Source organism: Ambystoma mexicanum, chromosome 10 (genome assembly GCF_040938575.1).
Source record: "Ambystoma mexicanum isolate Mex_15411 chromosome 10, UKY_AmexF1_1, whole genome shotgun sequence".
NCBI lineage: Eukaryota > Metazoa > Chordata > Amphibia > Caudata > Ambystomatidae > Ambystoma > Ambystoma mexicanum.
In genome coordinates this window covers 435,550,334-435,569,338 of record NC_090932.1, presented here as the reverse complement: position 1 = coordinate 435,569,338, position 19,005 = coordinate 435,550,334, and positions in this window count along the sequence as shown.

Here is a 19,005-nt window from a genome sequence, read left to right as displayed (position 1 = left end):
GCCGGCGCATCCATGCTCCCCACCCCCATTCTGCCCTTTTAGGCAGAATGGGGATCGGGAGCCCGGCATTACCGCCTCCCGCCAATGGCCAATTACCAGCCCACTCATCTCGTAATGGGCCAGTTATTGCCCAATCACGGGAGGTGGTGTCGGTAGCGAGCATGGCGGTAGCCATGGCTGCCATACAGGCACGGCTACCGCCATGCTCATAATGAGGCCCAATGTGTGTGTTTACAAAGCAATGTATCTCAGTACATTGTCTTGAATGGTCATTCATATTCCTTTTATTATGCAACGAGGTCTGTGCAAATATATGAAGAAGACTGGCTACTTTGTGTTGAGTGAAAGCATTAGTGGGACAATAGCAGGAAGGGTGTATTTTTCTTTCTCAGAACAAGCTGCCTTTATTCATATGTATTAATGCAGGTGACTTCCCCAGTGTTTTTAGTTAGTGTACTGCCTTTAATTCCTTGATTCTTTATTTGAAATAAAACCAAATATTTAGATTAAAACAGCCTGTTGATTGTCCCACATTGTGGGGTGGAATTATAGAAGAGGAGGTAATAAATCAGGGATATTTCTCCATAATCATAGAACCAAGGGAAAAGTAAATATATTCCATAGATAGATCTCAGTAGACAGGTTAGAATGTGGATAGGAAATGCTCATCCTTTTATGCTTCTGAAGTTAATAAAAGAAGGAAAAGTTCAACCAAGTACTTGTGAGATTATAGTGCAAGTGTTGCTTTGGAAAAGAGTCAGTCACATATCTGGTATGCCCTAGTATGTGCATCACACCACTTGCAACAAAAAAGAAGCAGCCCAATTCATAATGTGCATCTGAATGCGTGCTGGTTCAGTTGCTCTTTTTCCCCCTTGTTGAAGATTAGAGCAAATTAAGGTAAGTAGTACAGCTCCAGAAAGAGTGGACAGGCCATTTGCCCAAAGGGAAATCGGGGGGGTAACAAGAAAAGGGCAGGCAGGGAAGTCTTGGAGTGGAAATCCAAAGTGGGTGAAAGCTCAAGCAAATCCTATGGAGCAGGATCCAGTTTCAGAGAACAGCAAGGAAGTCCTGAATACAAAAATCCCCCAAGAGATCAGGCACAAAAAATAACAAAGGAAAATCCAGGCAGCAAATCCAAATCAAAATCTAAGCTTAGGTCAGACAATCCAGAGGTACTAGGCAAACAAATCAGAAAAGAGTAATCCACAACGAGGGTCAAGGAAGTCCACGGTCGAGCGCACAGAAAAGAGTCAAGAAGAAACGCAGTCTGTGGGAAAACCAAAGGTCAGCTGTGAAGCGCTGGATGATTGCAAGTACCGGATCTATATAGGGAGCGGCAGAGAATCAACAGTTTCCTGGTTGCGCCGTGTCCTGTGACAGAAAGTATATATGGACGTACAATGGAATGTGAAGCACGGTGTTCTAGGGCAGCTGGGTGTTGTGGTTTCCTGCTGGCTGCCCCTCACTGCAGTAAGCATCATGGGTGGTGCCAATCGCGACGTACTGTGTTTTTGTTACAGCCTGTTGTCTAAGTGAGTATATGTTACCATATGTGGAATACACTGGTCCACCTGTGGAATGGCCAAACAGCGACTGGCATCTCTCATTTCTCATCCTTCGGGCTAATATGTGCATAGGGGACACAAGGGCCATCCCAGAGACCCTTTCTTCAGTCTTGCCTCTGATTGATTTGTCAACCACTTCTCCAAACTTATTCACCTTCGCCCTCGGGAGCCAAATCTTTGTCACTCCACCCAGCTGTCCTTAAAATCTTGCGTGGTCATATAAACTCCATGTAATGTAACAGTAGTCTCCTTCCAGGTTGCACTACACCCATTTCCCCCAATATTATTTGTAGTCATAGGTCTCCTTGAAAACTACTCCAGTCGGGAACAGTGGACACCCTGTTATTTGCATCTTAGGGTATCTCGAGTTGCATTATCTTGTCTTCTTCAGAAGTTGTTTCTACTAATACTGTAATTCCTAAAGTTTTCTGTCAGTTTTCGGCATTGTGTGATGCATATCCTGATCACACAAAGTGTCAGTAGTACTAACATTAATGCTGCCAACAACACTTTCAGTCCATTGGCCATCCATGGAGATATCCAAGAGAAGATATATGACAGCCAACCTTCATATGTACCTCCGCCTTTTGCTTCTTCCTCCATTTTGGCATGGATTTGCATTCATTTGGTAGCTGCTTGAGTTAGTGTTCCGTTGGCTTTGTAATTTGCTGGAATGAATGTACAGCAAGAGGCTCCGATCTTGGCACACACTCCTCCTTCCATTGCTGTGAGGAGATCCAAAACATAGCTGTTCTGGAGGGCAATCAACCTTAGTGCTTAGGCATTGGTCATTTTCTTCTTGAACTGTATGAACTGGAGTGGTTAAAAGTGTATGCGCCTTGCTCCCCACTACTCCCTCTTTCCATCCCCCGGGTGAGTATACTTGGCCATATACAAACATCTGTGGTCTTTGGTCTTTTCCTGCATCCTGGTTCTCCTCCTATTTGTATGGGTCCTTTCTTAGGACATGGTAGTTCTTTCAATTTTATTCTTTTTGTCTCACCTTTCTGTGGGCTGTCAGTGATATATTGTATAGCCTAGTCCTTTTTCCAATAACTGTCCATCATATCTAGTGTTTTTATATAGCTGTCTTCATAGGGAAATGTTGCCTTGGACATCCATTTTAGGGTTGCCGTTTTCCCTCAGAATTTTCCTCGGGTGGTACACATTGAGAGGTACATAAGTCACTGTGCAATTGCTGGTGTTATTTCAGTTACCACAAAGGTTCTGGAGGGACTCATGGCATTGGGGTGAGAGAGCAGACATAGCAGCTCTTTCCAGTGGTCTCTCTACCTACTCTAGACATGTGCTTGTACCACACGTTATTGGATACTCAAGCAGTATGGGTAAGTCAAGAATCAACCCCGCCTACATCTGCATCAACACTGCGTCTGCCACTTCTTACTGGTCCGGCATTGCTTACCTCCCAACCTGACATGGTAGCCACACCTGCCGGAATTGGGGTTGTGGTAGTAAGGGTCCAGCTTTATTTCCTATAACAAAAGATGTTAGCCAAAAAATAAGGGCAACAATACCATGCAAAAAGAAGACACAAGTCAGCAGTATCACACTTTTAATAATGGCATACATTACTTACTTCCAGGGGAGTTGCTAGGTCTGGAAAAGACCCGGGGCTACGCTGATGTCGGAACTGTTGGGACTGGGGGCTAGCTAATCTTTTGGCTGTAGCTCCTGAGTTTCTATCCAGGGCTACAACCAAAAGATCAGGGGCTATAGCCCCCTTAGCCCCCCCCTAGCAACGCCCCTGCTTACTTCGCTTCGGAACCATGCGTAGCTTTGAAGATATTGATGAACCTCCTGTAATGCGCTGGAAATGCGTTATTTTGTTGTTAGTACTTATTATTTTAAGCTCTGCGGTTGCAATGTTGTTCTGCTGCATTAAGAAAAAACTGTTCCAACACAATGCATATTCTAGGGTAACCCAGTACTTCAAGAACAGGCGAATTTCCTCTTTTAAGTCGTGGCTATGTTTGGAACAGATAGGTCAGTAAAAACATGGAATAATAAACTGGGAGAGTGTCTCCTTGCATGGTTTAATCTCCTAGCAAAGAGGACAAATTCTCCTTGGAAGGTTGCAGGGTGAGGGTCTTCCGGAAGCATGGAACAATGGAAGGATAACAATCACTACTTTTACGATGAATGCTGTCAGCGTGCAAAAAGAAAAATAACAAACTAACAGTGCAACCCCGCTCTGGATGTTTAGGAAGTCCTTTCCCTATCCCTCCCCTATCTCTCTCGCTCGGGAGCGAGTAATCATGGGTTGCCCTTATATGGGTAGGATGGTGTAACTGTGTTAGTGCAGTGTGTAATAATGATAATGGCATCACTACCTTCCCTGTGCTTCCACCCCTCCCAGGGTTGGCTCTAACTTGGGTTTTCCAACAGAAAAAATGTGGTAAATCGACATATGTACAAGAGCAACCTCTTTTGTAAGATTTAGCCTGTCTTTGGCTTTCAAAAAATATTGCCAATTAGGCCCTGTTGAGTAAATTAGGTACTAACCTAATTGGATGGGTGTTCTGTATACAGAACAAAGTCATGAAAACTGCGACCTTTGCACAAGTATGAGTGGTGTTTTGTATGAATGGGGATGAAAGAGTATGTGAGAAATGATATGTGAGGTGTGAGTCTTTTTGTTGGTGTGATATATGTGCTTCTGAATTATTGATCTGTTTATGATAACTTTTTTATAGATGTGATATTCATGTTTTTTATGTGATCTTTTCTAAGTGTTTTTTTATGATTATGTTTGATCAATGAATAAAATAAATGAATTTCTATGCACACTCCTTTTCTGTCTAGAACGTATATCCTCCAAGTAGGTTGCTTGTTGGAAGGGATTAGGTTGCACGTTTGCGAATGAATTTTCATGACTAATGATTGGAGGGTGTTGCATCTATCTATGGGTATTTGCAGTTTTTGTATGGTTCCTGCCGCCATAGGGCATCTGTCAGACACATGGGACACCCCCTTCTCGACCATAATTCCTTTTCCTCCTTTGTTGCAGTTCCCCGTGGGCTCCATAATTTCTGTCACTGGTAATGTGTGGCACCCTTCCTTCAACACCATTGTTCGTACATAGTAGCGTGTGGTTCCATGTGTTAATATTGCCGTATAAATATCACCGTACAAGAATGCAGCTGTTTTTTGCAGCGATATTAGCCAATGGAACCTGCGGGGGACATGCCTGCAACCTCCATATTTTTTTAAGGGATCGGGGGACACCCCCGCAATCCCTGCTCCCAATTAAACCTAATATTAACCTGATCAATAATGTTGCCTGTGCCGTTTCCCAACGATTGTATATATAGCAACATTATTGGTAGGGATAATATCATGAGATACCTTACGCATCTGGGATGGGGTGTCCATCTCTAAGATGTCATCAAAATATGCAGCATGTTTTGCTTCTGCATCTGCTGCCTCGTTGCCCCTGGAGAAGGGATTCTCCCCCACTCGTGTGGGCCTGGCATTTCACAACCTCTATGCTAATTGGGAATCGGAATGCCTCTATCAGTCCACCCAACAGGATTGCATGCTGCACTGGTGACCCGTCAGCACATCGGAAGACCTTTCTTAGCCAGAGTGACAGCCCAGAATGCACAATAGACGTTGCATAGGCTGAATATGAATGTATTGTTACTTCCTGTTTCTTGCTTAACTCCAGTGCCAGTATTAGAATAGCTCAGCAGCTTGTGCTGAGGAATGTGACAGTAAGCATGTGCTTACTACCACCTCACTTGTCCCGTCCTCCTTTACTCTCACTATTGCCGTACCAGTATGTCTTTCTCCTGTGGTCTGGTCTATTGTAGACGACCCGTAAATATAAAGCACATCTTCTCCCTCAAGTGCATTCTCCTTTAACTATGGGGTGTCATCATGGTTTTCTATGTTTGCAGCACAGTCATGTACATAGTCATCCTCCTCTATGGGTTCAGTGTCAAATGTCACTGGGTTCACAAGTCGGTACCTCACTAATTTTATAGCTGGGTTCAACAGTATCACCTCATATCCCGCAGCTCTTTGTGTTGTAAATGTACTTTTGTGTCACTCTAGTATTGTGAAAAGAGCATGCTCTACAAATAAAGTGGTGCTGCATCGCATGGTAATACTTGCTGATTTCTCCACTGCAAATGTGGCTGCAGCTAGTGCCTGCTCACAAGAGTAGTGTTCTTTCATCACTAGGTCTAGTTTCCCGCTGTAATATGCTAATGGTTTGTGACCCATGGTCGTTTTCTGCATCATTACTGCGGTCATTACTACTAGTTTGGAATGTGAGAATAAGTCAAATTTGTCTTGATAGTCTGGGATCCCTCACACTCGAGCTGTGCATATTGCTGTCTTCAGCTCCTCAAATGCCTCAGTTGTTTCTTCTGTCCACTGTAATGCACTCTCCCCACTTTGTGCTTCTTTCAGTGCACTTAAAAGCGGTCTGGTGTATGTGCTGTAGTCAAATACCCACGCTCTGTAGTAATTACAGAGTCCTATAAACTGCTGCATTTGTCTTATGGTCGCAGGTTTTGAGGTCTTGTGAATTGCCTCTGCTCTTTCTGCCTCTGCTCTTTCTGATGTCACTTTCTGATGTCACTGATGTCACTTTCCGTCCCTCTTGCGATATCAGTTGCCCAATATATAATACTTCCTTTTAACGATATTGTAATTCAGACTTATCTACCTTGTTCCCCTTTTCTGCGAGTACAGCCAACATTGCACGGAATCATTTCTACATTATTTTTGTGTTTTGCTACAGATTAAATATTGCATAACAACACTTTCTAACTGTATAGTGCCTTCATCTGACGGACCCTATTGAATATGGAAGGGGACTCACAGTACCCTTGTGGGAGCCAAGTGTGTTTCCATTTTTAATTTCTATATAGGAAAGAAGTTAAATCTTGAGTTTGGCTTGAGGGGTATATAGAAGAAGGCATTCTTCAAATCTATAACTGTGAAGTGGGTAGCTTCCGTAGGAATGTAACACAAAATTGTCACTGGGTTTGGAACCAGAGGAAATTCTGCCTCGACAATATGGTTCAAAGGGTGCAAATCCTGTATAAAACACCACAAACCCGCTGTTGCTTTTTTCACAGGGTACAACGCCATGTTGCACTGTGACTCTGATGGTAGTAGAATGCTTTGCTTAACTATGGTCTTGTAAATGCCCTCATCTGCCTCCCTCGATAGAGGGTATTGCTTTGCTCTTGGTAGGATGGCTCCTGGCTTAAGTTCTATCTTTACTGCTCCTATTCCCTTCAAAAGCCCCACATCATAGCGATTTGTGGTCCATAAAATACTGGGAACCATGGCCAAGCCGTCTTTGAGAAATGAAGGCGGTGCCTGTAGCATCATCGCCATTTTCTGTGGCATCTCTCTGTAATGTATTTTCACCCAATATGCAATGTTAATGTCGAACACCATCTCCTGATCTGAGCTGTTGTCTTTGATCAATTCTTGGTCAGTGACCGTCGTCAGTCTGTACCCTTCTCCAACTGCAATCAATAACATCCATGCCCGTCCGGTGTCAATTGTCCCATGTACTGTTATTCTGTCTTCCCACACTATCACTGCCTCTAGTTCTAGTGGGATCACTGTCCCCTCTGGCTCGTCTAATGATAGTTTTGGTTTTAACAGGTACTCATTTGGAAGGCACCATACTTTAAGCTCAATCCCCGGGAGCCATGCTATTAATACCTCTGCTCCATATTGGAATAGCTCTCCATCTGCTGGCAACCACCTCTGTAACGTACATCTGCAATCGGCTTGAATAATTTCCCTCACGTTTATGAGGTGAATCGCAGGTGTGCAACACACTCTCCATTGGTCAGTGAATGAGATGGTCATGTTAAGTTTTTGCTCTTAATGTCTCTTCCCAATATGTTTACTGACATCTGTCGGGAATCCAAAAAGGGTAGAGCTAATTTTATGCTCCCCTATAGAAAGTGCAAGATCACCTGTAAAACGAACCAAATCCGTCACCACAGAAAATCCCTGCACATTCATGGCACTGCCTGACATTGGATACCTTCCCTCCCGGATGCAGGATCTAGTTGCCCCTGTGTCTACAAGATAGGAGAAGGTCTTGTCACCTATCGCTACACCTATACATGGTTCCTCTGCCGGATTGGGTGCAATGGATAGGATGGAACACACCAGGTCTGTCTGTGGGCTGTCCTATTGTGGGTACAATGGCATTTCGTTCCCTGTGAAAGTGTTGCCCCACCGCAGTCACTCCTCCCGATTTCCCAATGGGAGTCATTCCTGTGGAGTCAGTGCGTGTCAGCGTCCCGTCGTTTTGCTATGCCGTGTATGGTCACTTAGTATTCATCTGCGGTGCAAGTGGTGCTTGTGGATATAGTTGTACGGGTGTCTGCATCTGGGGTGTCTGTGTTATGGGTTGGCATGCCTGCGCATATGCATCCGATGTCTGCACTTGTCGTGTTTGGTCATGAGCATAGTACACAACTGGCTGTTGGAGCACCCCTGATACAAATCCAAGCCTCCGCAATTAATGGAAACACATCCAAAATCATGGAATAGGAAATTGAGTAGTGTCTATGCCAAATCTAGGAACCAATAGTTTGTTGCGTGCAGTATCCAACATTTTAAATTTAAATTAGCGTGGAATTGGAGGGCCATATATCAGTGCAAGCCTATTTCTCTGGTGCCAATACTTGTTAATGGTTTCAGAGAAAACTAAATGCATTGTTTTGATTCAAACATTACTCTGAGACTGCTTAACTTTTTTATATCAAGAGGAAGGTTGGTTTTAAAGAGACTCGCTATTATACTGTAGATTGATATAGTTTGGTGAAACAATAGCTACCAATGGGCCTCATTATAAGGCTGGCGGCCGCGGTATGAACGGTGCTGGTAAGGCACCGGCTATGTTCATAACGGGCCGCCGCATTATGAGTTCTGCTCCTGGTTTCCTGACAGCCCGCCAGGTCTTACCTGGCGGTCTGTGCGGCACCCACGAGCATAACTCGTAATGCCACTGGCACCGTTATTAACGGTGCCGGCACATCCATGCTCCCCACCCCCATTCTGCCCTTTTGGGCAGAATGGGGATCGGGAGCCCGGCATTACCGCCTCCCGCCAATGGGCAATTACCAGCCCACTCATCTCGTAATGGGCCGGTTATTGCCCAATCACGGGAGGTAGTGTCGGTAGCGAGCATGGAGGTAGCCATGGCTGCCATACAGGCACGGCTACCGCCATGCTCATAATGAGGCCCAATGTGTGTGTTTACAAAGCAAAGTATCTCAGTACATTGTCTTGAATAGTCATTCATATTCCTTTTATTATGCAACGAGGTCTGTGCAAATATATGAAGCAGACTGGCTACTTTGTGTTGAGTGAAAGCATTAGTGGGACAATAGCAGGAAGGGTGTATTTTTCTTTCTCAGAACAAGCTGCCTGTATTCATATGTATTAATTTAATGCAGGTGACTTCCCCAGTGTTTTTAGTTAGTGTGCCACCTTTAATTCCTTGATTCTTTATTTGAAATAAAACCAAATATTTAGATTAAAATAGACTGTTGATTGTCCCACATTGTGGGGTGGAATTATAGAAGAGGAGGTAATAAATCATGGATATTTCTCCATAATCATAGAACCAAGAGAAAAGTAAATATATTCCATAGATAGATCTCAGTAGACAGGTTAGAATGTGGATAGGAAATGCTCATCCTTTTATGCTTCTGAAGTTAATAAAATAAGGAAAAGTTCAACCAACTAATTGTGAGATTAAAATGCAAGTGTTGCTTTGGAACAGAGTCAGTCACACATCTGGTATGCCCTAGTATGTGCATCAACCACTTGCAACAAAAAAGGAGCAGCCCAATTCATAATGTGCATCTGAATGCGTGCTGGTTCAGTTGCCCCTTTTTCCCCTTGTTGAACATTAGAGCAAATTAAGGAGCAGTTCTTCACATTTAAATGGTGACGGCACACCCCTGAACGCTCACACCAGAGAAAATACAACCCGCTAGGGAAGAAAGAGCCAAGTCGATCTTGTAACGATAACAAGTTTAATTTCACACGCAGATGAGAGCAACAGCAAAGAACTCTACTGCTAAGAACATTTTGCCAAAAAGAGGTAGAGAAAGAAACATTTAAAGGTACAAAGTATCATAATGATACAACAACAAACAGTGAAAACCTGTTGGGCTGATTGGATGGAACCTATACAGGTACTGAACTTATCCATATGGGATGGCAGTTTATTGTTCCCAGCCCAGTCCTTCTGTCTTCCATCACGTAGGTGGTGGGGGCCTCATCTTCTTTTGACATTGATGGTCAGAAAAAAATTAATTATACTCCTACTATACAACGTGTTTATCATTCATACTGTGCACTTGGCAGGCCTATGAGGGACAAACAGGAGGTTCTGGTGCCACATAATTTAGTTAAACTGTAATGTATTATATTAAGTAACTGGTTATACTAACATGGGTTCCTGCTGGATGGGAAGGCATCCCTCTCACTGTGCCCTCTGCCTCCTGGCTCCTCAGAGTGCCCCAAATGCATCTCGCCTTACTTTGAAGCACCTGTGTGGATGGGGCTGGCCCCTTCCCAACATTCCCCCTTTTCATTACTTCTACAGTAACGCATTTTGTAATAGTTGTGTGCTCCGGCTCCCCAGTGTCTACATCAACATATGGCTTATTCCTCTTTACCTGCACAAACACCCTACAAACTGATCGCAAACTCTAACCCCTATGCGCATACTGTTCATGGGAACAAGTCATGTAAATACATCCCCCCTCCACCGCCAGGTCCACCCAAAACTCTATACAGTTTTCTGGAGCATGGGGTGGGGAAATAATAGTGCGGTATAGAGGATCAACTTCATCTCGATACGAGTTGGGTAACATTTCATACTTCAGGCCACCCTGTGGGATATGGGTTTGTACTTCAATGTTTTGTGTTCCGAGATGTGCTTTTCAACCCCCAATTGATACCATCATTCTTGTGCTATCAGTTGCCATGGAGGAACAGCATTGAAGAACCAGCAGACAAGTGCAGAAAATGACCAGGATGACACAATGATACGCAATAACATCTTTATGATCACGCCTAGCCACGATGGGGCCCAGTTAAAAGCCACAGTTAGGCAGTCTGTGTTCTGTATTCCTGCCTCCTCCTTCTTGAGAACACCCAGGCCATAGACTGCTGCAATTATGTGGGATAATGATGTATTCTCTGCGTCTTCTGGAGGCACAAATGTACAACAGGAATCACCAATTTATTTGCAAACACCACCCACCATCGCTGTTAACGTGTCCAGCACCTAGCGATTTTGCTTTGTCATAAGTCTCAAGGCCCGCAAATCGACTTTGACCACATTCAACCCATTCTCGGTGTCGCTCGCAAGCTGGACCAGTTCCCACCTCACTATTTGCAGCCATTTGGCACTCCGGCAACAGTGAAGAGGTGAAAGAAAATTCTACTGAACTGAAAATCATATATTCTTCTGGCATTTCAGCAAGCAATGTGGAAGAGTCTTTAGAAATTTCATTTGATCTTTTGATCCTCTGCGGTTGCTGTAACTGTCCTTCCCCTAGCTGAATGTGGGGCTTTTGCGTGAGCACCAAACTCTTATCTTCATTTTCCACAGCGGTACTCCCCCCTTCAGTTGCTCTTCTAGAATTACTAATAGCACGGGATTCATTGTGTCCAGCGAACAACAGCACCTCCATGATGCTGGGAGGTGCAAGTAAGCTTGTCGGCTACAGATCCAGTAGTAATCCATCAGTGCTGCTGTTCCTTTCTTCATGTCTGTAATCAAGAGAGTCTTACAACAATGTTTGTTTGTGCCGACTAAGACTCTATCTTTCTGGAAAATCAGAGTTTATAGTCTTCTTCCTTGTGCATTTGCACAAGCTTTTCCATTGTTACAAACCACGTCAGCTTTGTGATATGCTCTGTCCCGATTTGCGCACAGAAATTGACCACTCATGCTATCTGTTCCTTCCTATATGTTACCAGTCCTTCTGTCAAGCAAGGTAGTGTGCTATCTAAGGAACCTGTGGTGGCAACAGTAAAGACAGGCACAAGTTATCGCAGTTGGGTGTTTTTTTAATGTTATAATGGGTGAGATAAACGCCTAATCTAAACCTAAATCTAAGAAAGGAGCAAGTTACAACCATCAAATAATAAAAAGGCAGGGGCCTAGACTAAAAAACCTATTGCCAATCCTTACTACTAAGCTACAAAATGAGTGTGGGATAATGTTCACCAGAAAAGAAAGAAGTGTTCACAAAATGAAAGTCAGGATCGTAAGGCTGGCTCTCCCTTCCCCACGTTTGACGCATGGGACAAGGCGGAACTCTCGAGCACATCACACACCTTGGCCTCATCAGCACAAGGTTCAAAATTCAGTTCAGAGATATCAAAACCTTCAGAGGCTAAGCCTCCTTCTCACAAAAGTATCTTGCATTAGAAGGCTGGATGATCCAAATAAACAAACAGATACACAAAAAGTTACTTCAATACTCTCGTACCTTGTGCGATTGCTTTTCGCCCCTTGGATCTCCCTCCGCTGACTTGGAGCCTTCTTTTAGCTTGGTCCTCCCTCCATCAGGTTCACTACACCCTTTATAGAATCCAGTTCACGCATTCTTAACACAGTTCATGCATTGCTTAATTTTATCAGAAAGCAGGGTTTTCCCTTTCCTGGCTTTCTCTCGGCATCCTTTCGTCGGGTTCATACTTGCCAAAATGTACAGTTCACAACCTTCTCTGAAAGCTGGGTTCCCTTCCCCTAGCTTTCCTCTGGCCACTGGTCAGAGACTTTTGATTGTTTAAGGGTTTGACCTTACCCTTATAGGACCACTCTTACACCTCATGCCACCTGTTCCTAGAGCTTCTGGTTCTTGTAGTTTCAAAGAATAGGTCCCGGCCAGAGTCTTTCAAATGAGCACCCATGTGGCACCAGACTCCTCTATACCTGGACATTTACTGGGCTTTCTTCCAAGTTCAATCACATACACAGGTTCTTTGTCTTTCAGATTCCTTGCGTTCAAAGATTTTACCACTTGCAACCATGGGCTCAACACATTTCTGTTAACTATCATCTTCCTCCAACTCGCCCCGGTAATCCTCCCTCACTGGTTCACCCTCAGGAACATGATCCAATAGTGATGGCCGTTTCCTAGCCACCTGGATGACAGATTCCTGGGTACTAGCAGGTGAGACATCCTTGGGTTTCTCACATTCCCTTCCCATATGTGAGGTGGATATGTCTGTTCTTTGTCCGGGTCTTCCATTGTTAAGACTGGGAAGAGAACAGGGACGAGAGATGTCCAGGAACTCTTGCATATTCCACTGTTGGTTTTGGTTGGTGTAGGTAGAGGTGGAGTGATCTTATTGGTCTCTCGACAATACCCTATAAATTGGGGATCAAGTTTTACTTGGGATCACACTAGTTCAGAAGTTTCCCAGTTCCATATTGGAGAGTTTTGGGAGTAGTAGTTCGCTTGCTAAGAACTCTGAGGTAGAAAATCTCCATATGGAGGTGGAGTTTCTTGTAAAAGAGTACCCAATGTGAGGAAATCCCTCCCCAGGATAACTTCTTTGGGGGGTACTGGAATTATGACTGACGGTAACCCAGAAGATTTAATCCATATATCGATGTGTACTGGTATTTTATTATACACTTCATTGTCTCCATGTACACGGGTGACTCTGACTAGGGCTGTGTTGTCTAGCTCTCTGGTTGAAACCAAATCAGCCTGTGTAGCAGTTTTCTTACTACCTGAGTTAACCAAGGCCCGTACTTGCCTCCAGATTTCCCAGGATTTTTCTTAGGTAAATTTGGTAGAAGTCTGACATAAACATATGCTAAATTTGTCTAGCTCTTCCTTGGGTTCTTGCCACTCTTTGCCCTTTAAACAACCTATTTTCATAGGTTTGTCTCTTATATTCTTTGGGCAGTATCTAGCTATGTGTCCTGTTTCTTTACATGAGAAATAGATTGGAGGAGATGGTCTGCTCCCTTGTATGCCTTCCCTTTTACTTTCTTCTTTGACCTTTGGATCAAGTTTCCAGACTTCAACTCTCTCTAGTGTCAAGCCTTCTTTGGTTCAGTATGATCCCACTAGTTTATCTACCCCCTGAGGTTGGGGTCGGTGGATGGGTTTATGATCCTTCCGTTCCTTCTAACGATTGGTCGAGTGAAAGTGTTTACCTGCATCTGAATGGTTCTGTTCAGTTTCAATGGCTATGGCTACGGTAGCTTGATTTAACTGCTGAACAGCTTCTGAAAAAAAGAGTGTAAGGTATTAGTGAACTGTTCCAGGGTGATTATCTCAATCAGTTCTTCTAAGCATTTGTCTCAAATCCACAGGGCCACAGCACTTCTGACACGTTCACCCATTTCTAAGAGGTTTCTCCTCGGTTCAGTCTGATGTCCCTTAGTTTTGGGCGATAAATATTTCAGATTTGCCCACTCTTTTTAATAGCCCGTCTTTGATGAATCGAAAGGTGGCTCCCTGTGCAAGATTACGTAGCTGATAGGAGGTTTGTAATTCTCCTTTCAGGAGATGGGCTACATTATATCTTTTAAGGTTCTCTTCCCACCTTAGTTGGTCAGCTAGGCATTCGAAGTCTACAATAAAAAATCCTAAATCTTCGCCTTCAAGATATGGTTGAAGTACCCCCTGTGGTAATAAGGGTCTTACTTGTAGTTCAAACAGTTTGGTTACGTTTTCTTAAAGTCCGATCTCGGCCTGTATTTGATAGGCTGCTAACTGGACAATGACATGGCGTGGTCAGCCATTTTTTCTGGGAGGATAAGGGTCCCTTATGTAGATAGTTCTGAATCAGAAAGGAAGCAACTTTTGCATCCGTCAGATAAAGTCTTGAAATCGTCCGCCCCTTCTGACTGAGTCAGTTGAAATAGTGAGACACAGTGTTTCAATCCACAAGTTGGATGGCCCTGCAACAATTAATCGCTGGGTACCAAAAAAAAGGTTCAGAAGGGGGGGGATTCAGAGCACTATGTCTAATGAAAGAAAAGACAGGTCAGATTTTAGGGATAATCCCATGGTCGTATGGTTGCGGGAGAGTTAGATGTAGAGCTAGAAGCAGTGTTGGAGGAGACTCTGCATTACTGCCGTGGCAGCTGTTATCATTGCATTCTGCTCCTTTAACCAGACTGCACCTGAAGCGCTGGTGCAATAGTTAGGCATAGATTTAGAAGGAGTTTGAAAGGAGTTGCGAAGGAGGCATTAATACTATGTTTAATTCCTGCCCTGTTACACATAATCAACAGCGAATGCAGTTTATTTCAGAAGAGGCTATTGGTGACCTGTCATTGCCAGAATTAAAAATTGCCTGGAAACTACAGAAGAACCTCCGAATGGCATTGGTAAAGGTACAACTGTATCTAACCAAAAGGTGAGTGATGGTTCGTCCGCACATAGACCATTTACATTGCCTACCGCAGCCGGACTATCACAAGTGCATGATATTAATGTGAACAATGGCTCATGGGATCCAGTCTTAATTCCATACAAGACCCTGAATCATCAATCAGTCTGTGCTGCTCACACAGCTTTGGAACCGATAATTAGTCTTATCGACCCCCTCATACAGAAACTAAACTTGAACACTCTAAGAACGATATTCAAAGATGAGAAGCAGAGTTTATAATCTCACTGAGAGTCAACAGCACACTTCTCATGCACTCTGAGACCCCCAAGAAGGTAACAGCAAGACCCCTTTAAGCTGAATTCTTTGAGATTTTACGACAGAAAAGATTGAGCTGGATAGAGTGATACCAGCAAAAGGTGGGTGACACAAACAAGATCAGATGAATGCGGACGTTATCGCCCTTCAACCAACTGTCAAACAAACGAAAGATGTTCCAAAGGTGGCATCCACTACCTGCCGGATGTTTTTTGCTTCTAATAACCCTCATACTAGCAGACAAGACCTTCAGACTGAAAAGATTTTGACTGATGTGGCATATGGATCTACGATTCAACAAATGGTAATACTTACAGAGTAGAATGGAGTGAAACCAACTACACAGGCCTTAACGGGACGAAACGGATTGGCTATTGAACAGATGAAAAAGACTGACCAGATCGTCCTTAATGAAGAAATTAAAATAACACATATACATTCCTCCTTACAAGAAGTAAAGCGAAATACTGACTGTACACTGAAAGAGGCGTTCGCAATATTTCAAAAACATCAGGAAACCTACCCGACTTTATTGCCGTGAAAAAGCAAACAAACAAGAAAACTAAAAACTTATTAAACAAGACTAAATCAAGATCTAATGGATCAAGATCTTTCTTGAGAAATTTAAAATGGCCAATGCCACAAACAGCTTTGCCTGCCCGCAAATCTAGACTATTGCCTGAAAAGGTAACCAGTGTTCAGGTGGAACCTGATTGCTCCGTTATGGAGCCTATCTTGGAGGATGAGTCAATCACCATAGAGGCTTTAATGGAATTATCCATATACAAGATTGATGAAGCATCAGTGGACTCTAATGAGTCATACCACATGGATGTACTGTCATGTGAAGATATTTCTGACACAGATCTTCCAAGATCCTTTCATGAGACATGTATTTTAGAAACAACTAAGCCTATGCATCATATCCTAGCTGCATCCCGAGGTGAGTATTTCCTAACAGTGGATCAGAAACGAAGATGTACTTTAACGTATAAAGATACCAAAGTGAAAGCCATCAACAAAACATTGCAGAAGTCCGATTGCATTTTAAGATGCCAGAATTTGATTATCCAATACGTATATCACGCCAAATGACAGTCCTCATAGAAAGACTCACCACAGCTGCAGATGGATTGATTCTAAATCGAACAAACATCATGAAACTTCTTCATGTGATCCCGAAGTTGCAATCAATTAGTTCAAAAGACCTCAAGATAGTACAATTTATCGAAGAAGATAGAACAGACTGGGTTAAACTTCATTTAACATCTGAAGACACCCTCGCCAAAATTTTAGACCAGCGTGAGGCTTTGTTACTCTGTGGGTTTAACATAACTCTGGCTACCCCAAAAACAACAGAAAAGAGGCAATCCTTTGAAATTGTACTAATATGACCTTTACCTTTGACACTAGAGATGGAGTGGCTAAAAGAAAAGTGCTGACTCTAAATAATAAGGAAAGACCTAAGTATCAACCCACAGCTAGTCACCTGTCTGTGCGACTACGATTACAGCGACATAATTAGCAACCAGTAACCTCTGACTTAAGTCCATGGAAACTATGCTCACGGAATGCAAGAGGATGCACACATCTCTTTGATGAAGACACCTCAGCATTAGGAATACACAATATAATCTGCCTACAGGAGACGTGGCTGTGCCATCCGCCACTTTTTGATGGCCATATAGTCCATTTAAATCCAGCCATTGTTTGAACAGCAGGCCAGACTTCGGCAGGGCTTCTGATTTTAATAAAAAGCAGAAGCAACATTGAGATTCAGGAAAACCTCATTCCTACTCCCTTCATTCAGATTACCATGATTAAGACGCAGCAGTCTCAAGATATAGGAGTCAAATATATTGCAATCTGTAATATATACTGGAATCCGGCAGCAGTGAACGATAGTATTTTCATCGACACAATCATTCATGAGATTGAAGAGCTGGTGAATCACTACCGACCACTAAATGTATTCTATGTGGAGACTTGAATTTACACCTCTTTGAAAAGCCTTGTACTATGATAACGGCAATAGATCTTCCCCTGAAGGTGATAGTATGGCTAAAAGAGCTGAAAGCATGTTCTATTATGCTAATTAATGGTCAGTTGAAAGGTGACATGCCTCCTGTCCCGACCTGGCACAAAGGAACATCTCAAGCGTACCTGGACTATATATTCAATTCTGTTTCATTACTACTTGACATAGAATCGCTACGAATCAATCTCACCATGAACAGTGATCATACGATTTTGACACTGGCTTGGAATTCCCCTCAAGATAGAAGACCACTGATCAATTTACCTACCTTAAGAATAGACAATGGCCTCACTAGACTGCGGATTAACGCACAAGATGCACAATCCATATCAACATCATTCCTTAAAAGTATAGAAAGTAGTTCAACTCGATTGGACTATGAGTGGACTTAAACACCTTTTAAACGTGCGATGAGGATCCCTCCAACGACGGATGGCAGCTTTAATCATGCATACCATCATGATCTTGTTGCAAAGAGAAAAGAGAAGTGTAAAGAGCTAAAAGAAATACTACTTTTACTCATAGACCACCATGCGAATAAGAAGAAAATTATCAAACTAACATATAAAAATTGGCTATCGCCGTCTAAAGCAGCCCGCCATCAACATGATGCAGAGCAGATGCTTCGAGCTCTAGCGAATTGTACATCTTCAGCACTATGGTCTCTGTTAAATGGGAAATCAAAGCAAGCAACGCTGCTCATTTCGGAAGTATCTGAATCAGCATGAGAGTTACATTTCCAGGCCCTCTTTGCAAAACCAGCCATTAAGAAAGCAAATTAATTGACTGCTGACCATAACCAGATTTCAAGTGAATCTCTTGAGAAATGATTGTTGCTCAGATAAAGCAGCTTAATAGCTTGCGTGCACCCGGACCTGATAGCCTATCCAATCAACATCTTAAAGCGAACCCAGAAGCATGGGCGGAATGTTGTCTAGCCATCTTCCACGCTATCTGTGACTTAAAACAAGAGCCTGACACATGGAGAAGAGCAATTCGAATTCCCCTATATAAACAATGTGAGAGATCATGCCGTCAAATTACAGACCCATTGCTTTGTTAGACCCCCTTGGGAAGCTCTTCGCAGCAATGCTACTTAAGAATCTAACTACTTGGATGCAACTGTCACAGAGAGGGGACACCCGACAAACGTGTTTTGTCAAGGGGGTGGGCACGAATGTCAACTTGCTGATTCTCAGCATCCTCAAGCTTGAGGCCATCAACACAAAAAACAACTTGCATGTGATTTTTATAGACCTAAAATAGGCATTTGATTCAGTAGATTGAGACATCCTGTAGAATAAATTAAAGCAGTTAGAGTGCCCTACATACACATTGGCAGCAATTAGACCTCTCTACTCCAATAAATCAGTGAGAGTGCGACTATCAGCTAGGGGAGTGGAAACAAGGAGAATTGAGACAGCGAGAGATTTGAAACAAGGATTTCCCCTTGCTGCCACATTATTTACCCTCTATATATTGGGCATTGCAGACTCACAAAAAGAAGTGCATGCTTTCCCATCTTTGCTGAACGGCACCCCGGTTCCATGGCTGATCTATGCAGGCAATCTTGTTCTATTGGATAAAACCCAAACAGGTTTGCAGATACGGATAGACAGATTTGCTGCCTATGTCCAAATGAACAACATGACGATTAACATCAAAAAGTCGCAGGTTATGATGTTT